Source organism: Cylas formicarius, unplaced genomic scaffold (genome assembly GCF_029955315.1).
Source record: "Cylas formicarius isolate icCylForm1 unplaced genomic scaffold, icCylForm1.1 PGA_scaffold_2__14_contigs__length_35257938, whole genome shotgun sequence".
NCBI classification, from domain to species: domain Eukaryota; kingdom Metazoa; phylum Arthropoda; class Insecta; order Coleoptera; family Brentidae; genus Cylas; species Cylas formicarius.
Window position 1 is genome coordinate 4211340 of NW_026844319.1, and position 23452 is coordinate 4234791.

The window sequence follows — 23452 nt, forward strand, 5'->3', positions numbered from 1 at the left end:
AATCATCATCATCATTATTATTATTATTATTATTATTATTATTATTATATTACGATACCCCTTGTCCTATTAGATAGCTCGTAGTCACACTAATTCTGCGAGCATGGTTTAAAGTAAATGAGTTTGTGCTCGATTTAAAATGGCGAAAAGAGAACGTTTGGTGCCCACTAGTGATAGTGAAAATTAAGATTTGGCAAGTAACAAAAGGACGCTGTAAAACTATCTGGGGCTTACCTATTTACTGGTCAATTTTTTGGTAAAAGCTTTAAACGCGTTTAAAAATTATTATAATTATAACTATAAAACTGCCGTTTAGCCGTTTTTTTTTTGCAGTACAACGTTTTCCTTCTAGATTTCGTAACTGAAGTTTTTTTTCAAAGAAACTTTCACAGGCTACTGTAGTACTATTTACAAATCTTCTCTATTCCTCCTGCGTCGGTTGTTAATGAATCGAACTTGCTGACGTTTCGCCAATCATTCTGTTGGCTTCTTCAGAGCTTCACTGAAAGCTGGCTCGCATTCTACTCTGTACCTGCTTGTATATTGTTTGAGGTGGGCAGAGCTAAAGGAGGGGCATGAATGTTGTCTCCGATGATTAATTCTAATATTGGTGATACTCCTAAGTCGCGGTTAGATAAAGATATACGCTGTGACTGGTGATGGAGAACCTATAGCTGTTTCAGACGTTCAGACGGCAAGCATTTTTGTACATGTACTAATATCTAGAATATCCTGCGAATTTAATGTAATAGTTTTTCATTGCTCAATTGAAATAAAAACAATTAAGTGCGAAACTATCAATTTAGAATCTAGATATTTTACTATAGAGTGTGTTGCACAACCAATGGTGCCGATAATAGGTCCAAAGGGTAATTCTAGTTCAAGAGGCCTTAATAACAGATCTAAGGCTGCGTTTCATAGATGACTTAATTTAAGTTTTAAGGGATCCATCCGTAAGAATATTTTGAATTTTTCCTGTTCACTTGTATAATTTTGCTACGGGTCAATAACAAAACAACCATTGCATATATTAACAAACTGGGGTGTTATGAATCGGAATTTAAACTACTTGTGTAGACAGATTTGGTATTTTTGTGAAAATCGAAATATTTTGATATGCCGTCTAGGGAAAATATTATAGCTGGCGTGCAATGTCGTATTTTAAATGTGGAATCGGAATATCCCTTGGACAGTAGCGCCTATTCAGATATTGTTTCACGCTTTGATGAACCCAGCATTGACCATTTTGCATCACGAGTAAATAAAAAATGCAGCACCTAGGATTCTTGGTTAAAGGACCCAGGAGCCTTAACTTCAGATGCTTTTCAAAAAGAGAATTGAGGATCGTTTCAGTGGTATTTGAGTTGTGCCATTATGGTTTTATTTATTTTTGCGTCTATGCAGTCACGTAAGGAATAACTTTTCGCTCTGTTCAGGAAACGTCACCCATAATAGAGGAATATCCGGCTAGTGGTGTCGAAATTATCCTGGGAGTTTTTCTGAAGGGTATCGCTCCAGAATCTATTCCAATAAGGCTGAATTCCTTTGAATCAGTATTCAACTTCATGTAAAAAATGGTAGTTATATTGTAAAAAAATCGATGCTAACATTATGATTAGATATTTCTAATAACGAGGAAATCTTGATTGAAAGGTTTTTGAAACGTGTATTTCAAGACCGGAAGAATTTGCCCAAATGTACAGAAATTTGTGTCGCACTATATAGTATGGTGCATTCGACCGATTTTCGACATTTTGAGCATTCGACACATTGTTGGGGTTCTCAGGGCTTATATATAACTTAATAATTCTCTCACAATACATGGTAAAAACGCTCCCTATTCACTTATTTCGTTTGGTTATTGGTTCTTATCTTACGATAAATTCAGGCTGCATAAGGGGGTACGAATAAACTTCGCTTTGTACAGGGTGGTCCATTTTATATGCTTCTATACCTTATTCCAATAAGTACGACACTGAGGAAAAAAATTCAAAACAAAAAATGTTTGAAAATAAGTATGAATTTTATTTATAGCATTTTTATTTATACAAGGTGTTTCGTCGTGCTAAAATAATGACCAACTTAATTTTTTTAAATAGAATGCTATAAATATTTGTAAAAATTCAAATTATTCGTTTGATTTTAAGTTCTTTTTTTGTCAATTCATAGCATACGTAATTTTGATTAGTATGTAAAAAAATGAACTTTTCCATTTTTTTGCGGACTTTGGAAAAATGTGTTCCTTTACACTCGAAAACTAAAATTGTGCATTTTTATTATCGATCGAGAAAATATATTATACAGAGTGGTCACAAATCAAAAAATATTTTTTCTAATTAAACAAACTCATTGTTTTTTAAATGGTAACACCCTGCACTTTTATTGGGTTTGGGATTTAAATCTGTCTGATTTCATATACATAGCTTTTATTACAAAAATTGCTAGCTGCTAGGTGTATTATCCTATTCTAACTAAGTTTTTCTTTAAACCTTAATTAATTAAAATCAATATAAAATCGAAAAGTAACTTATTACTAATTACAAAACATTTTCTACATAACCTTCATCTTTAGCATTGCAATTGGTATATACGGTTTCAATTTTAGCTACAGTTTCAACAGCATTTCTAACCGCGGCTTATTTTCCATCGAAAAAAATAGAACCAATTAAATTGTCGCATGAACAAAAATATACAATCTTTATTCGACATTTAGTTGTCACAAACTTTTGTTCAAAAAGAAAAAAATGCTTTTTACAGTGTTTAAGAGCGTTTAGATCTTCAGAAATGATAGTAATAAATAATAGGAGTCCAACATTAGCTCTAAGAGTATAAACGTTTTGATGAATAAAGATAATTTATTATTTTTATTAATATTATAAGTTCACAAAAGTATATGGTGCGAATCACGCAAGTGACTGCAACTGCCAATATATAATCAGGGATATTTTTCTATATGTTTTTTTTCAGTACTCTTTCGGTATATTGATTTTAGTATTAATGCATCATACATATGATAAATACAGCTACTCCAACAACAACAGAAAATTAGAAAGAAAAATACAAACTCAATCAGTCAATTTAGTGAGTTTTAATTTTCTCAGTTACGGCACAGAAATTGATTGGTCCATTCTATTTATTATTTTTTATTTGCATATTTATTAATAAAATAATACAGCTGTTTAATAAATACTAATCTAGGTATTGAATGATCCTCTTTTTCTGCTTTTTGCTACATGCAGCATTTTGCTGGAATCGTTTTATTACCTTTAATTTTTGTATTTAGTAGTTTTACATAACCAGGCAGAGAACTAAAAAGTATTTGGAAAAACTTTGGATTTTTATTTGCTATAAGTGTAGGTGATAGAGTAACGAAAAACAAACCATATGATGCAGAGGAATCATTAAAATAATCATAATAGTTTTCATCGACTATTGCTAACCGTCTTCTCGAATCGCTAAAGTGTTCTGTGTAATGTTTTTATTAAAGCTTGGTCGCAAATTCACAGGGGTATTTTTTATATAATAGATAACAAATCGCATTTGATATACGCTACGATAAGGTGTTATTAATATAATTATTGTCTCATTATGCATTTCACACAAGTGTATTAATCAGGATTATAAACTATTTGTGTCGTAAATAATGTATTAGGATTGGATAAATTAAGCTTGCAACGATTTCTATGGGATCTAAGACAACGTAGTATTGTAAAAATTGGAAACATAACGTTGTAGGGAATTTGACAGTGTGGCATTTAGTGTGAAACTTAGCGAACAAACTGGGCTTATAGTAAATTGGTTAAGGCTTTCGCGGCCCGTTGATGAGCTATTATCTTGATTCGGGTTTAAAGGCCGTCGTCGGTTGGAATTACTTCCTAACGTTTCGCTAGCACGAGTGGCGAGCTTCTTCAGAGGTCCTTCCATCTCCGATGTTGGACGTAGACTGATGATTTCTCCTGGGCAGGTTGTATTTATGCCGATTGGTGGTGGGCGGGGCTTGTTCCGCTTCGATTGGATATCGATCGGTACTGCTCGGGCGTTCCTAAGGATCGGGTTCCAGATTTGGTTGAGTCTAAGGGTCTCCTCCTTTCTGTTGAAATTGTGTGGGTGTTTTTGTATCTCAATGGCTTCCCTGACTAGTCTGTTGTGATAGCCGTTGACCGATGCTAGTAACTTACAGCTCTCAAAGTGTATCCTGTGTTCCCCGCTGCCCAGTGCGTGTTCAGCTACTGCAGACTTCTCTGTCTGTCCTAGCCTGCAGCTTGCTTTATGCTCCTTAAGCCTCGTTCCCATTGATCTCTTGGTAGTTCCGATGTAGACCTTTCCGCATGAACACGGAATGCGGTAGACTCCTGCAGGTCAGCGAAGGACACGAGGGACTCACTTTGTGAACCCCTTCACAAACATGAACATCCATTTCAGGTGTGCCGCCATCTTAAACATATTTGCTGCAAGTCCTTTCAGTGGGCTAGAATTTCTATGGAATTTCCGCAAAATCTCCCATTGAGTATTTTATAAATGTCACTAAAATAGCCTTCAATTTTCCCGCACATTACCACTGAAAAGCTAGTTTTGGTTAGTTTCTAAATTTAACGGAACGGAATTTACAATTTACTCTACCGTTTTCTGAAACAGCTCATTATAACCTATAGGCTGACTAGTGACTTATAGTTAATACATGTCGACAATAAATTATAGATCACTTTATTCGTGATTACATTAGTGCAAGTTTTGGATAGAAACATTATTTTTTTATTTGCATTATTTTTTAGTCTTTTTACATCCAGGGGCCGGTTCGTTTCCCCAGCGTAAGATTTGTCGCACTTGCAGGGTACTTCATATATACACTTTTCCTGTTTGTTATGATTTCCGATTTTGTTTTCGTTATTAAACTTCTTATAGCTTGTCCACTAAGGAAGTCGGGTTTGCTGTGGTGTGGTGTGATGATCGTCATCTATGTAATTGGATTGCTGCCTACGTAATTCGTAATTTTAATTGAAAGACCAAAAGATAATGGCTTGTCGATGGGATCCCTCTCTCTCCGGTATTTGCAAATATTTAATGTACTGGTTAGAGGAAGAAGCTATTAAATCAGATCAGATATGTTGACGACACCTTCACAATTTGGGACAAAGGCTGGGACCAGCTGGAAAATTTTCTGAATCACATTAATGACATAACTCCGCCTATTAAAGTCACAATGGAGAAAGAGAAAAACGGAGAAATACCAATCCTCGAAGTCTCGGTCACGAGGTCCGGCCGTGTACAGAACACCCACACATTCAGGCCAATACTTAAATTAATCACTACACAAAAGATCTAAGATCAGAACGGTTATTCAAAGAGACTGATTGAATGCGTCATTACTAAGTCTCAAGTAGCACATAAATCGGAGTTCAACCAAAACCAACTAATCACCATTCCCTATGTTGCAGGAGTTTCCGAAAAGATCAGAAGAATTACAACAAAATGTATCGTCAAAACTGCCTTCAGTTGTGGGCAAACTATGGGAAGTTTAATAATGAAACGTTTATTTATTATTTAGCATGTCAAATGAAGTTTAAAATCAAAATTCCGTTGGCACAAAGTTACCTAACAAAATGAATTATTTTTCTAGAAAGAGATGTCTTATTCATTTTTTAAAAAAATAATTAAACCCTAAGATATTGAGATGCTATTTTCACTTTGTTGTTGGGCTCTTACTTGACTATTTAATTTTTTTTAAATAAATATCCATTTAAGAAAATGTGTTGACCACCCGACCACTTTCCTTGCAGAGATGGAGCAATCAACATTTAAGAAAATAATTTTGATTTTGTCTCGGATTTAACTACAATAACAGAAAAAAAATTCAGCAATTTCTCTTTTCCAATTACCGTAAAAAAAAATGCAAATTTCTAAGACCGCCCGTTTCCCTAATACCATGTAGTCGGTCTCAATCTTCATCATGTTGGCTTTCGACGGTCCCTCCCCAATAAAACTTTGACCATGTTGTTACCAATTGTTAACCGGTAAAGCCATTAACAAAAAAATATTCTTACTTGAATGGCAAGGCAGGGGTGGGCCAGGTATATTTCTTTCTTTTTGATATATTTATTGAGTGTTGACCGTTTGTGGCAGTGTTGAATAACCGTTTTTACTGTGCATTTCGAGAAAGTTATTTTACGAGAATATAACAAGGCCGCGGCGAAATCATTGGCCGCTTCTTATAAAACAGGTTGTGAAAAATGTGCATAAAACTTTAATCAGTAGAGGACTTATTCAACAAGAAAACTTAAAAGAAACCTGTCTACTTAAAAAACACGCCACTATCGTCGATAAGGGATGTTATTAATAGTGTAGAATTGAAGAAAATGAATAAACATAGCGATTGTCAAACCCACCGTATAGACAATAGTGATCAGGACCTAATAAGAGAGAAAGTATAATGTCTATATCAAAGCGAAGTTGGATAAACCGTAAAAAAGAGCTAGAAGATCGAACCGATATAAATCTAAGCCGTAGATTTATTTGTAAAATGGGATTTATGTACCGCAAAATAGACAAAAGGCAAGTAGTAATGGAATGATACACTGTATCCAAAGGTTGGGATGATTCCACTCAAAACTGTCAGACGAAAGCACTTTCAAATAAAGGAAAACGCATCACTATAATAAACGTTGGGTCAGAAGACATGTTTGTCCCAAACTGCTTTTTGAAAATTGGTTTCAAAACAATCTTTTAAAAAATATTCCCAAGTGTTAATGTCATGGATAACGCAAGCTACCACAGCCGTCTGAAAATGATTTTTTTTTAATTCAGTTACAAAAAAGCGCAACTTTTGGAAGTTCTAAATTCATATGCAATTAAAAAATAGTATGTATGGGATAATTTCGCTGAATAGGCAGGGCAAACTGTTTTACGTCTCCATACTAGCGCATGTTTAAACCCCTAGAGCATTTGTGGCACCAAGTAAAAAAAGCTCAGAGCAGAAAATGTTATTCCTACTGTAAGTCCCAGTGTTATAAATTCGATAAAAAATGTATTTAATAACATATGAATTAAGAGCTGGAAAAATTCAGTACTGAACCCAACTGATGAGTTGCGTCGAAAAACCGGCGGCGAATTAAACTTCGCGGTAAATCCTAGTTTGTTACCAGCATTTTAATTTAACTTTGTTATCGCCCACCCGTTGAAAATTCCTAATTCGATTGTTTTAATTCCCTTATTTTAAGCACAATCACGCCATGGTCCGTGGACTGTTCTCACTACCGACGGCAGCGAAAGGAAAAAAAAACAGTTGTCGCATACAGAATCCGGTACCGCGCAAGGCACGTCCATTCAGTTGTTTCGGCCCAAAGGACACCGAGTACGTGGGCCCTCAACGCTCTGTCGCCTTCAATTTCACAAAAATAACCAATAAAAACTCCGAGCTACATAACCGAATACGGCTCGAGATAAAAATTTACGTTACCGCAAAAATACATTCGCTAACCGTTCGTTTTTGATTTACGTTTTTTATACTCGATTATCAGGAATACCATCAAAATAATTTTCTTCCACAATCGCAAAATTGATTAAAATTGACGCGAAACTACTATATATATAATTATACAGGGCAAGATAGACGGGAGAAAACCAGGAGGTAGAAGTTGCAGAAGTTCATTAGCACTGGTGTTACGACCCTTTAGCCATGAAGAAGAAAAAAGAGAAGAGGAATATACGCAACAGTATTGACGATTTCACAATCCAATATGACCTCCGACGAAAAAAACGGCTCGTGTGTTATCGTCCGCAATTCAGTCCTTTTATGGATTCATGCAAACTTTCAACATCAAAAAAAAGTTTGCCGGTTCCAAATCCAAATACAACACAAATTGGTTCATTGTTGGTTGTTCATGGACGTTACTCACGAAATGTTGAATAACCTTTAAAACCTATAAAAACGCTTCGGGAGGACTGGAGCAATATACTTACAAACCTGGTTTACAACTATAACCAACGGTATTTATGGATGCATGGTCTTACAATAGTTTGTTGGCCCCTAATTTCATAGGGAATGCTTTATATTGGAGTTAATGACGGTAAAATGTAAAAATGTTCTTTGAGTTATCGATCCCTGAAGCAGACCCAATTAATATTACAGGATTTGCATTTATTACTGCTATTTAGAAATCACCGGCTTTGCACATGGCAATTTAAATAAGATAAAATGGATTTTAACTAAACATATTGTTCTTGCAGAGTTTTCCATTCAACCTTTTCGTATCATATGTACAGGGTGATTTATCAGTAGAGTTCATTATCACATCATTATTATCCATAATGTATATTTTATTCGTTACGCTTTTTTCAGCCTTCCTGTATACTTTAAAGTAATTTATATTGTGAATCGTAACAATCTTTATAACTTTTGTCTTTACCATTTTCTCTAAACTTTTGAAATCAACGAGATGGACTTTACTGTATCGTTGACTTACCTTGTACTATAAAGTTCTAAACTATATCTAACTAACAACTATCTGTTCAGGAATGTAGGTGGTAACATTGTATATAGAATTGGCATTAATTTGGTGCATATGTTCTGCAGCCAGTTTTTTGAAAATTTGCCGAAGCCAGGCGAGTCTTAATCCATAAGTTGCAAAATCCTAATATAAATAAGTCCCTTTTAAGTTAACTTGGTAATTCCTGAATTTCTTGAGTTTTTTGAACAGGAAAAAACCGGTGGCTAAAGCATGATTGTGGGTTTGTTTTTGACCCACAAGTTAGATACAAGCAACGACGAGTGAGCAGGTGCATTATCGTTATGCAAAATCTATGAATTGTATTCCGGATGATTTTTTTCCTATCGCTTCTCGCAAAAGACGCATAACTTCTTTATTAACCGGATGATCTTGTGGTAAGAACTCTTGATGTAGTACGCCACGATTATCAAAGAAAGCAATAAGCAAAACCGTTTGACATTTAATCAAACTTGTGCTTTTTTCGGCCTTAGCGGTTCTGGGTTAGACATTTGGACAACTGGGCTTTGGTTTCGACGTCGTAATAATATACTCATGATTCGTCACCATTTGTGACCTTTTTGAGCATATCAGGGGCATCGTTGACGTCTGTTGAGCGATGCTTCTTCGACGGTCCTTTTGTTAAAAATTAATCAGTTTCGGAACAAATTTTGCCGCTACACGTTTTATGCCCAATTGCATGGCACGAGCCAATAGAGATGCCGACGTCTTCATTCACTTGTCTTATTGTAATTTGATGATTTTTCAACACCATTTGTTTCACTTCTTCAACACTTTCAACAGTTATTGACTTGCTGGGGAGTCCAGAGCGAGGTTGGTTCATCATCGGCGTCTTCTCGGTCACCTTGTACCACTCATACACATTTTTTAGATTCACCATATGTCGTTGTTAAAATTTCAAGTATTGCATGAATCCGCAGCCCTGTATTCAATTTTTTTCACAAAATTTTATGCAAATTCTTTGTTCAATGCTCTTTGACAGCAGAAAATCGCCGGTTACACACGTGTAACACTACTATCTCACAAAAAAAGTAAACGTGCAAACTGACTGAAACTGTGAACATATGTTAGGAATATGTGTACCAACAAAGTAATGTGATTTCTGACATTTTTATTGTTCCATTGATTTCTTTAATGCTAGGAGTTAAATTAGACGATGATTTGAAATAACGTTTATGCAAACATATGTGGATCTAACGCTGCCTCAACCAGGGTTTGGCTTCTAATTTCTAGAAAAGGAAAAAGAGGAAGAAAAGAAAAATATAAAGGTAAACTAATGCAGGATTTCCTTGTCAAACTTGCTTAGTGGCGTTATGTAATTAAATTTTCTATGAGTTCTCAGAAATGCCACTCAATATATATGCATAGTGTAGTCAAGCTTGTCAATTATGATTGTTCTCTGCAAATGCATCTGAACAAGGTCTTATCTGCTAAAGACCACCTTTTTGTGCAATAAGGCTTTCGTAGCACCTTGTTTTCGCCAAACGGTACTGCAGGGACTGCCAAGGGTTTGTATCCATTTAGTTGCTCTACAATTAATTCATTGTGTAATTCCTCATACACTGTGATCCGTCTTGAAAACTTGAGAGTAATCAGTAGCGATTTTTGTTATTTATCTAATTCATTGCTGGGCAACTTATACGTTGTACCATTAAGATTCCTTCTGAATTATAAGTATAGCGGTTTGAGCAGCTCTCCCTACCGTCTCTTTACAAACAACAATAGCTCTAGAATCCTCCTTTTCAGAACTAATTTTAGTTTCAAAGCATAATGCGTATGTTTTACTATGCGAACTTTCGGGCAGCAGATGCTTGTCTTTTTCGTTTCCTGTCCATCAATCTTTCACATTCAACTTTTTAATGCTTAGATGGCAATACTATTTTATTGTAATGTTACACTGTTGGGCGTAAATGAGCGCTGCCTTTTATTAGTATTTTTCTTCTTCAAGGGCCCTGCCCCTCTACAGCGACGGTCTTTTTGAACAGAGACGTGCTGCTCTGTCCGCACCGCTGGCGTAAGTTTTTCTATCTTTTCCTGCATAATGACGTGTAATGGAGTGTACTTGTCATTACGCATAACGCGACCGAAGTACACCAGTTTTCGGCATTTCATGATTGAAACCTCTCTTTGTTTATTCGATGAAGTGTTTCTATGTTTGTTCTATGTTCTATCTGTCTATACGCCCATATTTCGAAAGCCTCCAACTTCTTGCATATTGCATCTGTGAGTGACCAAGCCACGACACCGTAGAACAGACACTAAATACAAAACAACGTAGCAGTTTAAGGGGAATATTTAAGGGCCTACTGGTCAAGATAGTTTGCATATTTACAAAGATTTGCCTGGCTTGCTCTTTTCTATTCCTAACTTCGGAGGTTAGAGCCGATTTGTCATTCAAGTGGCAGCCAAGATACTTGCATGATGACAGACGCTTAATTTCGTTTTTTTAAGATCGAGTTTGAGATCCATGCTGTGTTCCGTAACTGCGGTGAGGAATTCTTGCAGAACTGTTATGTTGGTGATACGTAAGACCTTGTCATCTTCATGTCTAAGGTTATTTATTTCCATCCTGCCGATTTTTGTTTGATTGTTTTTCGTCCACAGCTTCAGTAAATATTCTTATCTCTAAATCATAATTTTGTCTCAAAGCTCATTATTCACTTTGACGGCTGCTGTTTGGCCCCAATATAGATGTGCTAGATGTGCTAGATAATGCGAATGCTACTCCCATTTGATCTCATTTCTTTGAGGATGTCAATTAATTTATGTGCCTTACGGTATCGAAGCATTTTTCGTAGTCCATGAAACATACAAACACATCGACACTAACATCCCTACTGCGCTGGGCAGAAACCTGCATACTAGTGCTCTCTCGTTCCGAATCCACCAGCCAGTTTTGTGGATGTTATTAAATAATTTTACTATTATGAGGTGAGGTGAGGTAACTTGTTTTAGAAATTTTAAAATGTCAGCATAAACTCTGTGTCTGGTGTGCTATGTTTAGACAGTGACAGGGCATATTCTACTTCTGGTCCAGATTGGCATCATGCAATTATTGTTTATTTATTATTATTATTATTACTGTTGTCATTTAAACGATTTTCAATATATCCACCTCATTCTTTTAACTTTTACACTGGTGTTCATAATGGCCTTTCTTTTTATAGTCTCCAGCGAGATCTTTTACTTTTTTGTGCATGTCAACTAAACTGCGTTTGTTTTCTGTTCCCATGTATTTTTTATAGTTGTGTTTAACTCGTTTTAAACTTCATCGAAGCTAATAACTCTTCTCATAACACATGTAATTTCTCGATCTACTAGTTTTCGAGCACCCAACACTTGATAGTTTTGTGGTTTTGAACACCCTTTCTTTAGTTTCAAGCACATAACCGACACCAATATTAAGTAAGTTGGGAATGTTTTGAAAAAAGCAAAAAAATGATATCCTATTAAATTTATTAACAAATAATTTGGTAGCTGTGAAATTAGTATTATATAATTTTACGAATAAACAAAAACATTATTTGTCAGTAAGTGATTAATGCGACAGTTTTTTATCACATAAAATATTGACTTCATCATCATCATGCAGTTGATGACTTCATGGAAGCTGGTTCATGATAGCGACCTTTTGCGGGTAGTGGTCTCATGCTCTATAGAAGCGGATCAGTACTTAGAAGTAGTCTGTTTAGCACGTCCAAATTACGGTATGCTCTGGAAAACTTTCTAGCAAAATTATCGCGGTATTGTTGTCATTGGTACTTCCAAATCAGGGCTTTGGTACCTCAGCTATCAAACCAAGGTTTTTCCGAAATCATCTTGAATCTGTAGTTTTCTTTCCTTGATAATTTCTTTTTCGCTTTTTCTTTGCATTCTCCATTTTAATAAGCAGTTTATAATATTAGGTGCTTAGGCTTAGGCTTTCGAATATACATGGAGCAACAAATGTAACATCTCATTGTAGAAGCTGTCAGTGTCGCATCTTTACACATCTTTCCATCGATCATAGTCAGCGTCATAGAATGCTTTATAGAAAAATGTTTATCTGATAAGATCTGCTTTGTTTTTTTTTTAATAAGTTTGTCAAATTCAGTACATATGTTATTTCTGCATTTGCAATATCAACACTTTCCTTAACTAATTGGATTCTGATAGGTCATTATTTAATTTCGGCATATATTTTTGTTTCCACATAAGGGGACTTCTCAGAATATGATTCAATTTTTTTCTCTCCGTTATACGCTGTGAAAGTACTGCTTCAACCATCATTCAGAGGGCACGGAAAGATGTTAGTTCTTTTTTCTCTTTTTGCGCAATAGTTGAATATGTTTTATATTTCGTTGTTTTTTTTTTGGGGTTGGAAGGGGGGGGAGTTGAATGGAGGTGAGTGGATTTTTGTAAGACGATACAATTAATATATTTATAAATTTTCATTTTATAATTCAATTTATCTCCAGAAAACATCTTTGGTTATGCATACAACATTACATATGACATTACGCTAGATTTGCATAGTATTTTTAATAATTAGTTATCGGCAAGCAAAGTAAAATAAAGGAATTAGGTTGGTTATTGGTATAATTGGTTAGGGATTTCAGTCGACAGAACCTCTAAAACCTCAAACGACATCGTGGATTTTTTTGTACTTTCTTCTGCCTTTCGTCGGGATCGATGCCCGGTTGTTGGCGCCTACACGTTGGAGTTGCCCCGTTGGAGTAGCCTTAACTTCCCAAGTAATTGCATATAAGAGCTAGCCAATCATCAGACGGAAAGCCTTATAACGAGGACGGGTTCAGTACCTCGGAGTTTGGAGTGAGATGGTGAAATTTTCTTTTGTGATCTCTCGATTTGACTAAATTAACAAATTACTACTATCGGTTTATGAAATCCTCTGTAAGACAACTTTCAAGATGGAGGCGAAACATGTTTTCTGTTATTTGAAAAAGGAAGTACCTTAGCTTACTTATATGTGATAATTACAATAATAAGACTGAGTGTGTTCATTGTCGACTTGGTTATAAGTTTTGGATCTCACCAATGTTCGAACTCCTGAGCTAGCACGTAGCAATTCGAAATGCCTATTTCAAATACGGAGATTCCCGTTTCCAGACTTTTAAACGTTCTAGAAGCGCATTTTGTTTTTGATTAAATGCTTTCTACAAAAGACAGTTTTAGCCAGTTAGATGAACGATTTCTGGGCAATAGCCATATTCTTTAAAAATGATTAAGTAGAGAGCAACCATATTATCTTTGTTTGCAATTATTTTAACAATGTTCTATTTCTAACAATTAATCAAAACTAAAGATGTGCAGCGTAAGTTAAATAACTTAAGATATTTCATATGGATTATACTGAGGAAGCTAATAATATATAGTGCATTCCTTAAAAGTAAAATGATGTTCAGGTCATTTTGACAGCTTGCCATCTTCGTTTGTTTTTTCTGACATTGGCATAAGATAATAGATGAAAAAATCGTATTTTCACTTTTTTTCTATCTTTCAAAATTAACCCTGTAGGTGGGTGTCAAAATATAATGAATAACCCTGTACTTGGATTACGTTGGTTAATATGGAAACAGTTTCTATTATTTTTCTAATTTTTTTCTATTTCTAATAAATATTTGAAAATCAATATTGCAACATGCGTTGATTTAATTCTCGTTTCGGCTTGTATGCTTGTAGACAATCTACATCCCACGTATTCCTGAGTAAGTCACATATCGTAGAGAGACCTGATATAGCAGCGTGACACATTTATGTCATGTCAGTAGAAAATCAATCGAGGAAACGCACTTCTTTCTTGCCGGTTATACTTAATAACCGGTACTTTCATATCGGGATTAGTAATTAATTTTTTGCTAGGAGCTTATTATTAGTAAGTGGCTTTAACATCCGTGCAGGGGATCTTGCGTCGATGTTTTTTCGCTCGCCGAAGGAAATAAGACCAATTAACAACAATCCAAGACGTGTCGTTCGAAGAAAGCGAAAGAAAATTTAGATTTCTCAAACCACTCCTACATGAAGTGGGGGTTTCCCTGGGGCGTTAGTTCTGAACAAGTAGGCATGGTCATAGTTCGGTATTTCTTTATCTTACGTCTACCAAAAAAATCAACAACAAAATTGGTCAATAGCAATTTAATTAAGAGCACTGTAAATGTTAATAATTTTATCACCAAATTGCAATTATATTTTTATCAGGCGCGCGCAGGGTGTAATTTTTAGATATCTGATTTTTCGGTTGATTTTCAATACTACCAGTTCTTATGGTCACGTCACAGGTATTTGTACTATTTTGCAAAAAAACTAAAGTCGTAAAAAAAGGTATAGCATGCAAAACATTGATCAACTTCTCCTTGTTGCATAATAAACCATTAAGGTCCGCATTTTACCGCAAAGGGCCATACTTGATGGGGAGAATCATTTGATTAACGTTTTATCTGAAAATTCGCAAGTAAGCCATAACCTTTAATAACATTAAAAGAAAATTCCATTGTTTTGCAGTTATAGAATAGAATTTTAATTTGAAAATTAAAGCTGTTTTCATAGATTCATTATTCATAGTTCTATTTCACCCCACCTCTTGTTGCTTTCGAAAAGTGTATCGAAAAAATTCTTCATTTAAAGGATGCGCGAGATCCGGACCAATGTATTAAGGGTTTTCATACATTGTACAAAAATATAGGTATCTCAAATTAGCATCTATCGACTTCAAATTTAGCAGAGAAGTAAAGGTCTATACCCTCATCTAAACTGTAAAAACTCGGAGCCAGTATTTACAAAAATATATTTTTTTTGTGTTATTTTGGCTTTCAGACAAAAATTATTTTCTTCAAAACTATTGATCCGATATGCAAAATTCTTTAACCATAATTTTTAATTTACGAATTTTTTCCGAAGTACATTATGAGCTGAAAATCAAAATTCGTAAAAAATATGGTTTATTGGTATTGTAGGCCCCATCGAGAGCTGCAATTTTTGTATTTATGGTTTTCGTCCATCATACACGCTGCTCCAAATATATATATATATGTTTGTCGCTATTTCTAGCGATCAATCTAGACCCGCTGACGTCATTTACTATTACGATCTACTACATGGTTTCAGAAAACAAGTATTTTCTCGGATATGATTTGCTCTATTGTAAAAACTCATATACCAGGAAACGTGGGAGATCCAGGGCTATAACCTCTACTTCTAACATTCTTTGAATTATATACAGGGAAAATATTAAATTAAATAAATTTAAAACACGAGAAATAATATTTTTCTCGAATTTTTGGTGCGAAAGCAAAAACTCGAAAGAAGGTAAAACTTGTTGGTATATATTGATGATACCTTGAATTTTACCTTATTGAATTTTTATGAAATAAATAATCTATCTTATAACATTCAGTGTTTTTCATATATTTAAAAGTCTCAACTTTACCTGTTTTGATAGACTGGATAAGTCTAGAAAAGTCACCTTGTAGGTAATATTCTAGAGTATCGTATTCCAGATCTTATAGAAAAAAAAACATTCTGATTAAATCATTTCTACACCATCCAGAAGTTCAACAATCGTGTTCAATAATAAACGTCTTAATGTGTCTTAGAGATGTTGTTTCTCTTTTAGTAATGACTTGCTATAATCTGCACTGAAATGTAGTCAATAATGTGTCTATCTATCCGCTTAACCTATCTTGACGAAACCAAAAAAACATGAAAGTTTTGCCACCCGTCGCAATTTCTCGGAACGCCGTGATGAAGAAAAATGTTAAGGTAGCGTTAATGTCGATAAATTCGCGCAAAAACACCGGCACTAACGAGTCATTACAAAAATAAACAAATCGTTATTATGTTCGCGCGAGTTGGGACGTCTGTTTATATACAGGACGTTCAGTGAACCGATCAGCTCATGAGGGCTTTATTGTCGGCAACGGCAAATTTTTCGAAAATAATTGATAATTTTTTACTGTACTGTACCAGAAGAGATTCCAGATTCTCCAACGCATTCAACATGTTCCGACAAGGAGGGAAAATCTACAAAATAAAAACACCTTAAGGTATTACCGACGTACATACTCATTTCACTATAGAATGGATTTTGTCTTAATGACTACAACAGAAAGAGGTGCTATCTACGCTACTGTATACTATAGCTAGGTAGAAATGCTTCCTCGTATTGTAGATTTTTAATTTTTAAAAATCTACTCTTAATTTCTCACTAGTTTCTTACATCTTTATGTTTCGTCTGCGAGAAGACATGCCTACTGCTTTATTTATTTGTTATTATTTTATTAAAAGGAAAGCATTTATCTCTTGATCTCTAGCAAATTGTAAAAACACTTTAGCATGCTTTACTTGAATGGGCACGCTAGTGCAAATGAATTGTGTGATTTGAATATGATGCTCTTGACTCAGGGGGTAAGTACATGCGGCATTGCGTTGAAATGCACTGTGCTTAATGGCGAAATGGCGAAATTAATAACTTTATTCCAGACGGATAAGTCTTTTTAAAGTCTGGCTTGAACAGGCTAGCCTGCGAAAGGTGTATGCCATCCACCGAGACTACTACCACGAATTTTACTTTAAAACAATTCATCCACAAGCTTGAAAGAATCCAGTACCTGAACAACCCGATACACGGCCTTCAGGCTACATATATATTTCCCAGGGAAACAAGGAAGCAACTACTACAAAAGAAAAACGACACTCTAAATGATTTTTATGAAATTTTTTAAACGCAAGTTGATGAAAAATACTGTTTGTACACTCGATATCAACATAGACAGAGTAGTTGATATGATAACCGCCTGGGATCTTCTGTTAGTGGAAGCTGCAGAAAAAAAAGACTTGCTCTGGAACTTTATTAATAATATTAAGGATTTAGATATATCTTATATAAAAAAATATATAACATATAAGATAATCTCTGAGCCGGTAATAAATTAATGAAATTTTTATAGAACATGTTTTTAATATTTAAAGTAGTATTTTTATTGTTTTTATTGTTAAGGTTAAATTTGGAAAATGTTTAGTTTCCTTAAATACACTAGTTCACTCACGTACAGTTTTTTTTTTGACATAACGTAAGACACGAACTTCCGGTTACGTTAAAAGAAGTTTCGCATCGTACTTTCTTTTAAAAGCGATTTAAAATGGTATTTTTAAAAGTAGTTTAAACATATTCAATCGTAGTTATGTAGAGAAACTTTCGAGACTTTTTAGTGTATCGTCTTTCGCTCCATATACTAAGAAATGCTTTTACTATCACCCCACATAATCATTTCAGAATTCTTTTCATTTAAAAAGCCGTGTTTGCATTCAACAAGGAGGTCGTGACTTGGAGTCATTCTTACTTTAAAGTTATAAATAAAGTTATTCATATAAATTAACATGTTAGATATAAAACAGTAACAAAAATTGAACGACTTATTTACCCTACTATTTGTTGTTCTATCTAGGTTTTGAAGGTAAAAGTCACTCTATAATTAAATCCTTCCACGTTTATGATATCCTGTTCTGTCAGTAATAAATTTTCCATTTTTTCAGAAACGGAATATGGAACAAATAATTAATGACAGTGAGAAATTAAAGTTTAAACTTGATTTTGTGACAACATTTTACTCCTGAATATTGAAAAACACCTCCATTGCAATGACCTAAACTAATTTCACCATTAAGAAAAAAATATCAATTTAATGTAAATCACTTTTTTAATAAAATAGACGTAAAGAAGTAAGTACAGGGTGTCTCATATTGATGCTTGAGATACGAGGGATTCCTGAAAATGCAATTTCGCGCGTTTCTTAAAAACTAAAACAACTATGAACATTTTGTTTTATTTACAAAAACCACATGTACGGTAAACCAGTGTCCTAAAGAGGTTTACATCGTCTTGAGCTAGAAACCATATAAACTCACCTGGATTAAAACCCTAAATGTTAATTTTTTTGGAGGAGATTTAATTAACTGTTCGGTGGGAGAGTTAGTGATAACGAGCATTTGCCGTGGTACCAGAACAAAGGAACAATTTAAAACAATTAGAAAAAATGAAATCACGTCGCTCCTAGAGCGACGAATCCCAATTTAACGACGACCAGTACGCATTTGCTTTCTGTATTACAACAGCGTCGTCCAAAGCAAACTTGTGTGTTAGTGGTGGTCACATTGCGTGGGATAACTAACCAACATGGACCCCAAGAAGGTAGTAGTGAATGAGAGGGGAAGGTAGAGTCAATATTTTGAATTTTATGAAAAGCTCGCGGTGGCTGTAGGCGCATGTGGACGAAATCTTACATTTCAAATCATTTTTTTCAAAAAAAAAACTTTTATTTCACTCTATAGTGCAGTCTGTAATGGAACAATCTAAATCAACCTTCTAAAAATTTTCAATTCTCATTTTTGTGGAATTTAATATTTTAGTTGAACTTTGAAACTAAGTAGATATAAATAAAAAATCTTATGACTGCCTTCTAGCACTGAAATGCCTGTACATCTTTATTTCGTGATTTCTGAGCTTCTTCACTCAACTGGTTAATTGGAATCATGACTTCAGAACTACGAAAAAGAATTTTGTGGCTTATTATTATTACATGGATATGGTTAGCAAAATTGTACTCATTGATTAACACTTCAGAAATATCCGAATTAAAAAAAAAACGCCATATTCCCGTCGATTGTACTACCAAATCAAGGACTTTGGTCTATCAACTAGCAAGCCCAAGGAAGCTTAACTATTTCCTAGATTTCTTAAATTTTGTATTTTAACCAATTTAACTAAAAGATGTTTCATAAGTACCACAAAATGAAATAATTAAAGATGAATTTTTCCTCTAAAGAAAAAGCGAAAACTATTTTTTTGAAAATTTTTTTAGATATATTTAAATAAAAGTGTCTGTTTCTACACTACTTTTTGCAGGATTATTCTGCCGAGATTATTTACTACTAGCGAGAGACCCCATTGCAGCTTTCAAGATTCTTATGAGAAAATAAGTCAGAAGAAATTATAGAGAGTGGCTAATAGTTTTCGGTGGACTAGACTATATACTAGAGTATTGAGTGTTTTAACAAAATAAAAAATGTTGTTGATATTAATCAGCTTTATTTCAAAATTGTTATACTTGTAATAAGACAAAAAATAATACGAAACCGTATCAAGTGGTTTTTGAAGACATTCATTTATACTAAATGACTCTAATTTAATTCACAGTGATTTAGTTATACGGGCTAAATTTTTATATCGACTATATAAGTCGAACAAAAAAGTCTAAAGAGATTTGGAAAGCTATTTTTCGAAAATTATATTTCCTCCGTAGTGGAAGATAGTAGACGTTATACCGTTGCCAAAAGTGAGTAAGCCTAACGCATCACTATCAGAACGCACAAATCTCGAAGCTTGGACAGACAAGTATTTTCTATATTATGAGACGCAAAATTAATTTTATTGTGTATCAAGGTTATGGACCCCATTAAAAACTTTTAATCTTTAGAATATCAGTTGTGGAAATATGGGCGGATGTTAATAATGTATGTGATAAAAATGTGAACCTTGTAGGACATTAAAAGTAGGCTTAATGGAGTCTAAAATAAAACAATGAAGTTTAGTGCAATTCCTTCAGATATTAGTTAATCCATTTGAGGAGGGAACCACCGATAGAATGAAAGCCGAGCAACCAAAATATTATTTATTTTGTCGATGGACTTGCTGGATTCTGTTGTCCAGGTGGTCATGGTGGTAAAAGTAAATAGTCTGCAGAGAACACTTAGAATAAAAGGCACGCTGCTCGAATCCAATAACATATCGAAAAATGTTGGAAAAATTCTAATTTCTCGAAAGGCTTTGCAAAAATTGATAGCTTGCTCTTAAAGGGCTTAAATATGGGCACAAGCATAGCGAATACTCCAATTTCGATGGAATGATTATAAGAAAGTGTAATTGATTCGGAAATATACATAGCTGTTTTAGCGAAAATTAGAGGGCAATTTATCAGACCCGGATAGCTATTTAATGTCAAGATTTCGCATTCCACGAGGAATTTCAGAAAGTTCATAATGATTTGTTGAGTGGCACCTTGGCTGAGAAAAAAGGTGCCTTGTTGGTTCGAAAAAGTTTGCAAAGACTAAATAAATTACTTCCATTCGTTCCGTTTTCAACGACTGTTTCATCAAGGAGCATTCGTATTGGTAATTTACAGATTGTTTTTTAACAGATGCGCAAGACCAAAATCTTTTTAAGACTAAGGGGCATGTCCATATAGCTCTTAGATATATAGTGCAGGAACTTATGAAACAACTATGAAAAAAGTTGAGATGACCTTGCGGCATTGAACAACCAACAAGATCGCTGACAGATCGTAAATAAGTTTGGAAGCGGCATTTTAACGGCAGTATTTTCTTAAAATATATCTAGATCTCTAACTAAGTTATCTGAACATTGACTGACCTACGTTTATATTATTTTATTCATAAGGTTCCAAGCAATTAATTCTATTCTCTGACTTGGAGGAGAAACTTCCATACGTCAAATTACTAACGTGTGACTGTTCCGTAACTGATATTGTCTTGAATTTATTTTTGACTGCAATAAATACGATCAAAAGAAACGTATCAATTTTGAATCAACTATTTCATGGTCCACAATTGAGTTATTTAGCCGTGATTCAGTTACACATGGGTAGAGTTCTAATAGGTTTTGTTCAACCCCACATAATTTTGATCGTAACTCTGCTATCTAAATTCAAACAAATGTGTGTATTTCTTTTCGTGATTTCTAACTGGATCGCAGATATAAGCTGGTTTCGATTAAAAATATTAGATCGGGTGCCTTAGAAATTGACAGGGCTCCCTGTTAAGACCTCTTCCCTTCATTATCTATACTGCAGATATATCGAGTTGCTTTAGTGAGTTTAACAGTTTAACAAATGAAATAAATGTCTGAAATCGGTCTTCAATTACTCATATATTTTATAATATATTTAATGATTTCATTATCACTACCTTTTCAACATTTTTTACTCAAACACCAATAAGGAGTTAAATTGTTTTTTGCTTCTCTATCCCCAACCTCCAAAATTATACCCTTAAATTATACCATTAAATTGCACAAACAAGATATGCTAATTAGGCCAGTAGTTCCAGAACCATCAGTTACGCTTTCAACAAGATTCATAAAAATTGTTTAAGCCTAGATATGTTATCAAAAATTTATTCGAACTGGGTAACAACGTTAAAGATATTAAAATTCCTCCTAAGTCAATTCTAATTCAAAATCAATTTCCTAGAATTTCACAGATTGACGTAATAACCAGAGACAAATCAACTATACCACAAAACAAAACTTGTTAGATAGTTTAATAGTTTATCTGGACCAAAAATATTTTGAACTTAATGGTCACTTAGTCCACTACTAGCAGAATTTTTCATTCACGATTTTGAGTCACAACATCCTCCAAGTAAAATGTTTCTTTGGTGGGATAGATATGTTGATGGCGTTTTGCTTGTTTCACTGGAAGGGAAAAACAACTACAATCTTTTTTGAATCATATTATCTCCATACATAACCCTATAAAATTTACCATAGAAAACTCATGAAACTTTCTGGACAGAACCTATTAGACATTTTCATTTACCATAAACCCTCACACATATACACCATAATATATAATAACTTCAATCACAGTCACATACAATATTATCTTATCCACAGACTACTTAATCTACCACTTTCCACAGAAAAAATTGAAAAGGTCTTAAATATTATAAAATAAGTAGCTCTTAACAAAGATTGCGAACCCTTTCAAGATTGCTTTTAAAACTGAAATCACCATAGGAACATTTTTAAAAAACAATAAAACTAAATTACGAAAAACTAAAAAATCAATGGCCCAAAATTTATATCGGACAAACAGGTAGAACATCTAAAAAACGCTTTAACGAAACAGTCATTCATTTAAATTCAGAAATGCACAAGTTTGACGATAATGTTGATATTTTACATAAACTCAACAAGTAAAAAACCAAATTTGTTGGAAGCCATACCAATTTAATTTAAATGGGTCTGTAAGAGGTGCACTAAGCACAAAAATAATCAACAAGAAAAAAATATACTATGGTTCTGCGAAGAAATATCAGGACTTACGGAAATAAGAACACACAGAACACAGAAATAAAAACACACAGAACAAAAGATTTAAAACAGCAGAACTAAAGATAAGAGAATTAACAACAACATAGACCAAAATAAGTGGATCGCCAAGACTGGGTGGGGAGCAGACCTCCATCGGCTCATCACAGGACTGTCCACAAAGATGGGTCTTGTCTGCCTTCCTGTGGTGCCTAGTGGTGAATGAGATATTGCATATTCTGAGGGAAGGACACGGGGTCTATACTCAGGCATATGCAGACGGCCTTGTGATAATGATACAGGGGACGGACGTGGGAAGGATGCAGGGGCTCCTGAACGGGGCGTTGGCAAGATTCTCACAATGGTGCCGGGACAGAAAGTTAATCCTGGCAAGGTGGAGATGGTCATCTCTAAACTAAACTGCAGAGATTAGCATACCTCTGCATAACGGGCGCCATGACGAAGGCACCCACAAGGACCCTAGAGGCTCTGATGGGTCTGTCTTCTCTGGCGGATCGGGTGCGGATGGAGGCGACCAGGACGGCTGTCAGGCTAGCGAGCTGCGGGCTCTGGAGAGAGGGAACCTGCAAGCGGTGCCCGTACGACATTTTAGAGGGCTGGCCCTGGGTATACCGAGTGACGTCATGATCCCTGAGATGACCTTCTTTGATAAATTGACCTTTCTCTTTCCATCAAGGGAAGAGTGGAGAGAGAACAGATCTGGCTCCTAGGAAGGACTTGTCTGGTACACGGACGGTTCCAGAATGGGAGATTTGACCGGAGCTGGAGTGTACTGCGAGACAACGGGATCGAGCTTGTCGGTCCCTGTGGAACAGTAGTGGACTGT

The 23452-nt window shown here is 34.8% G+C and overlaps 1 pseudogene; it reads right to left on the reverse strand.

The window, feature by feature from the left end:
- Positions 1-23213, reverse strand: part of LOC132698060 (heat shock protein 83-like) — a 42995-nt pseudogene extending 19782 nt beyond the window's left edge.
- Positions 23214-23452: the final 239 nt, after the last annotated feature.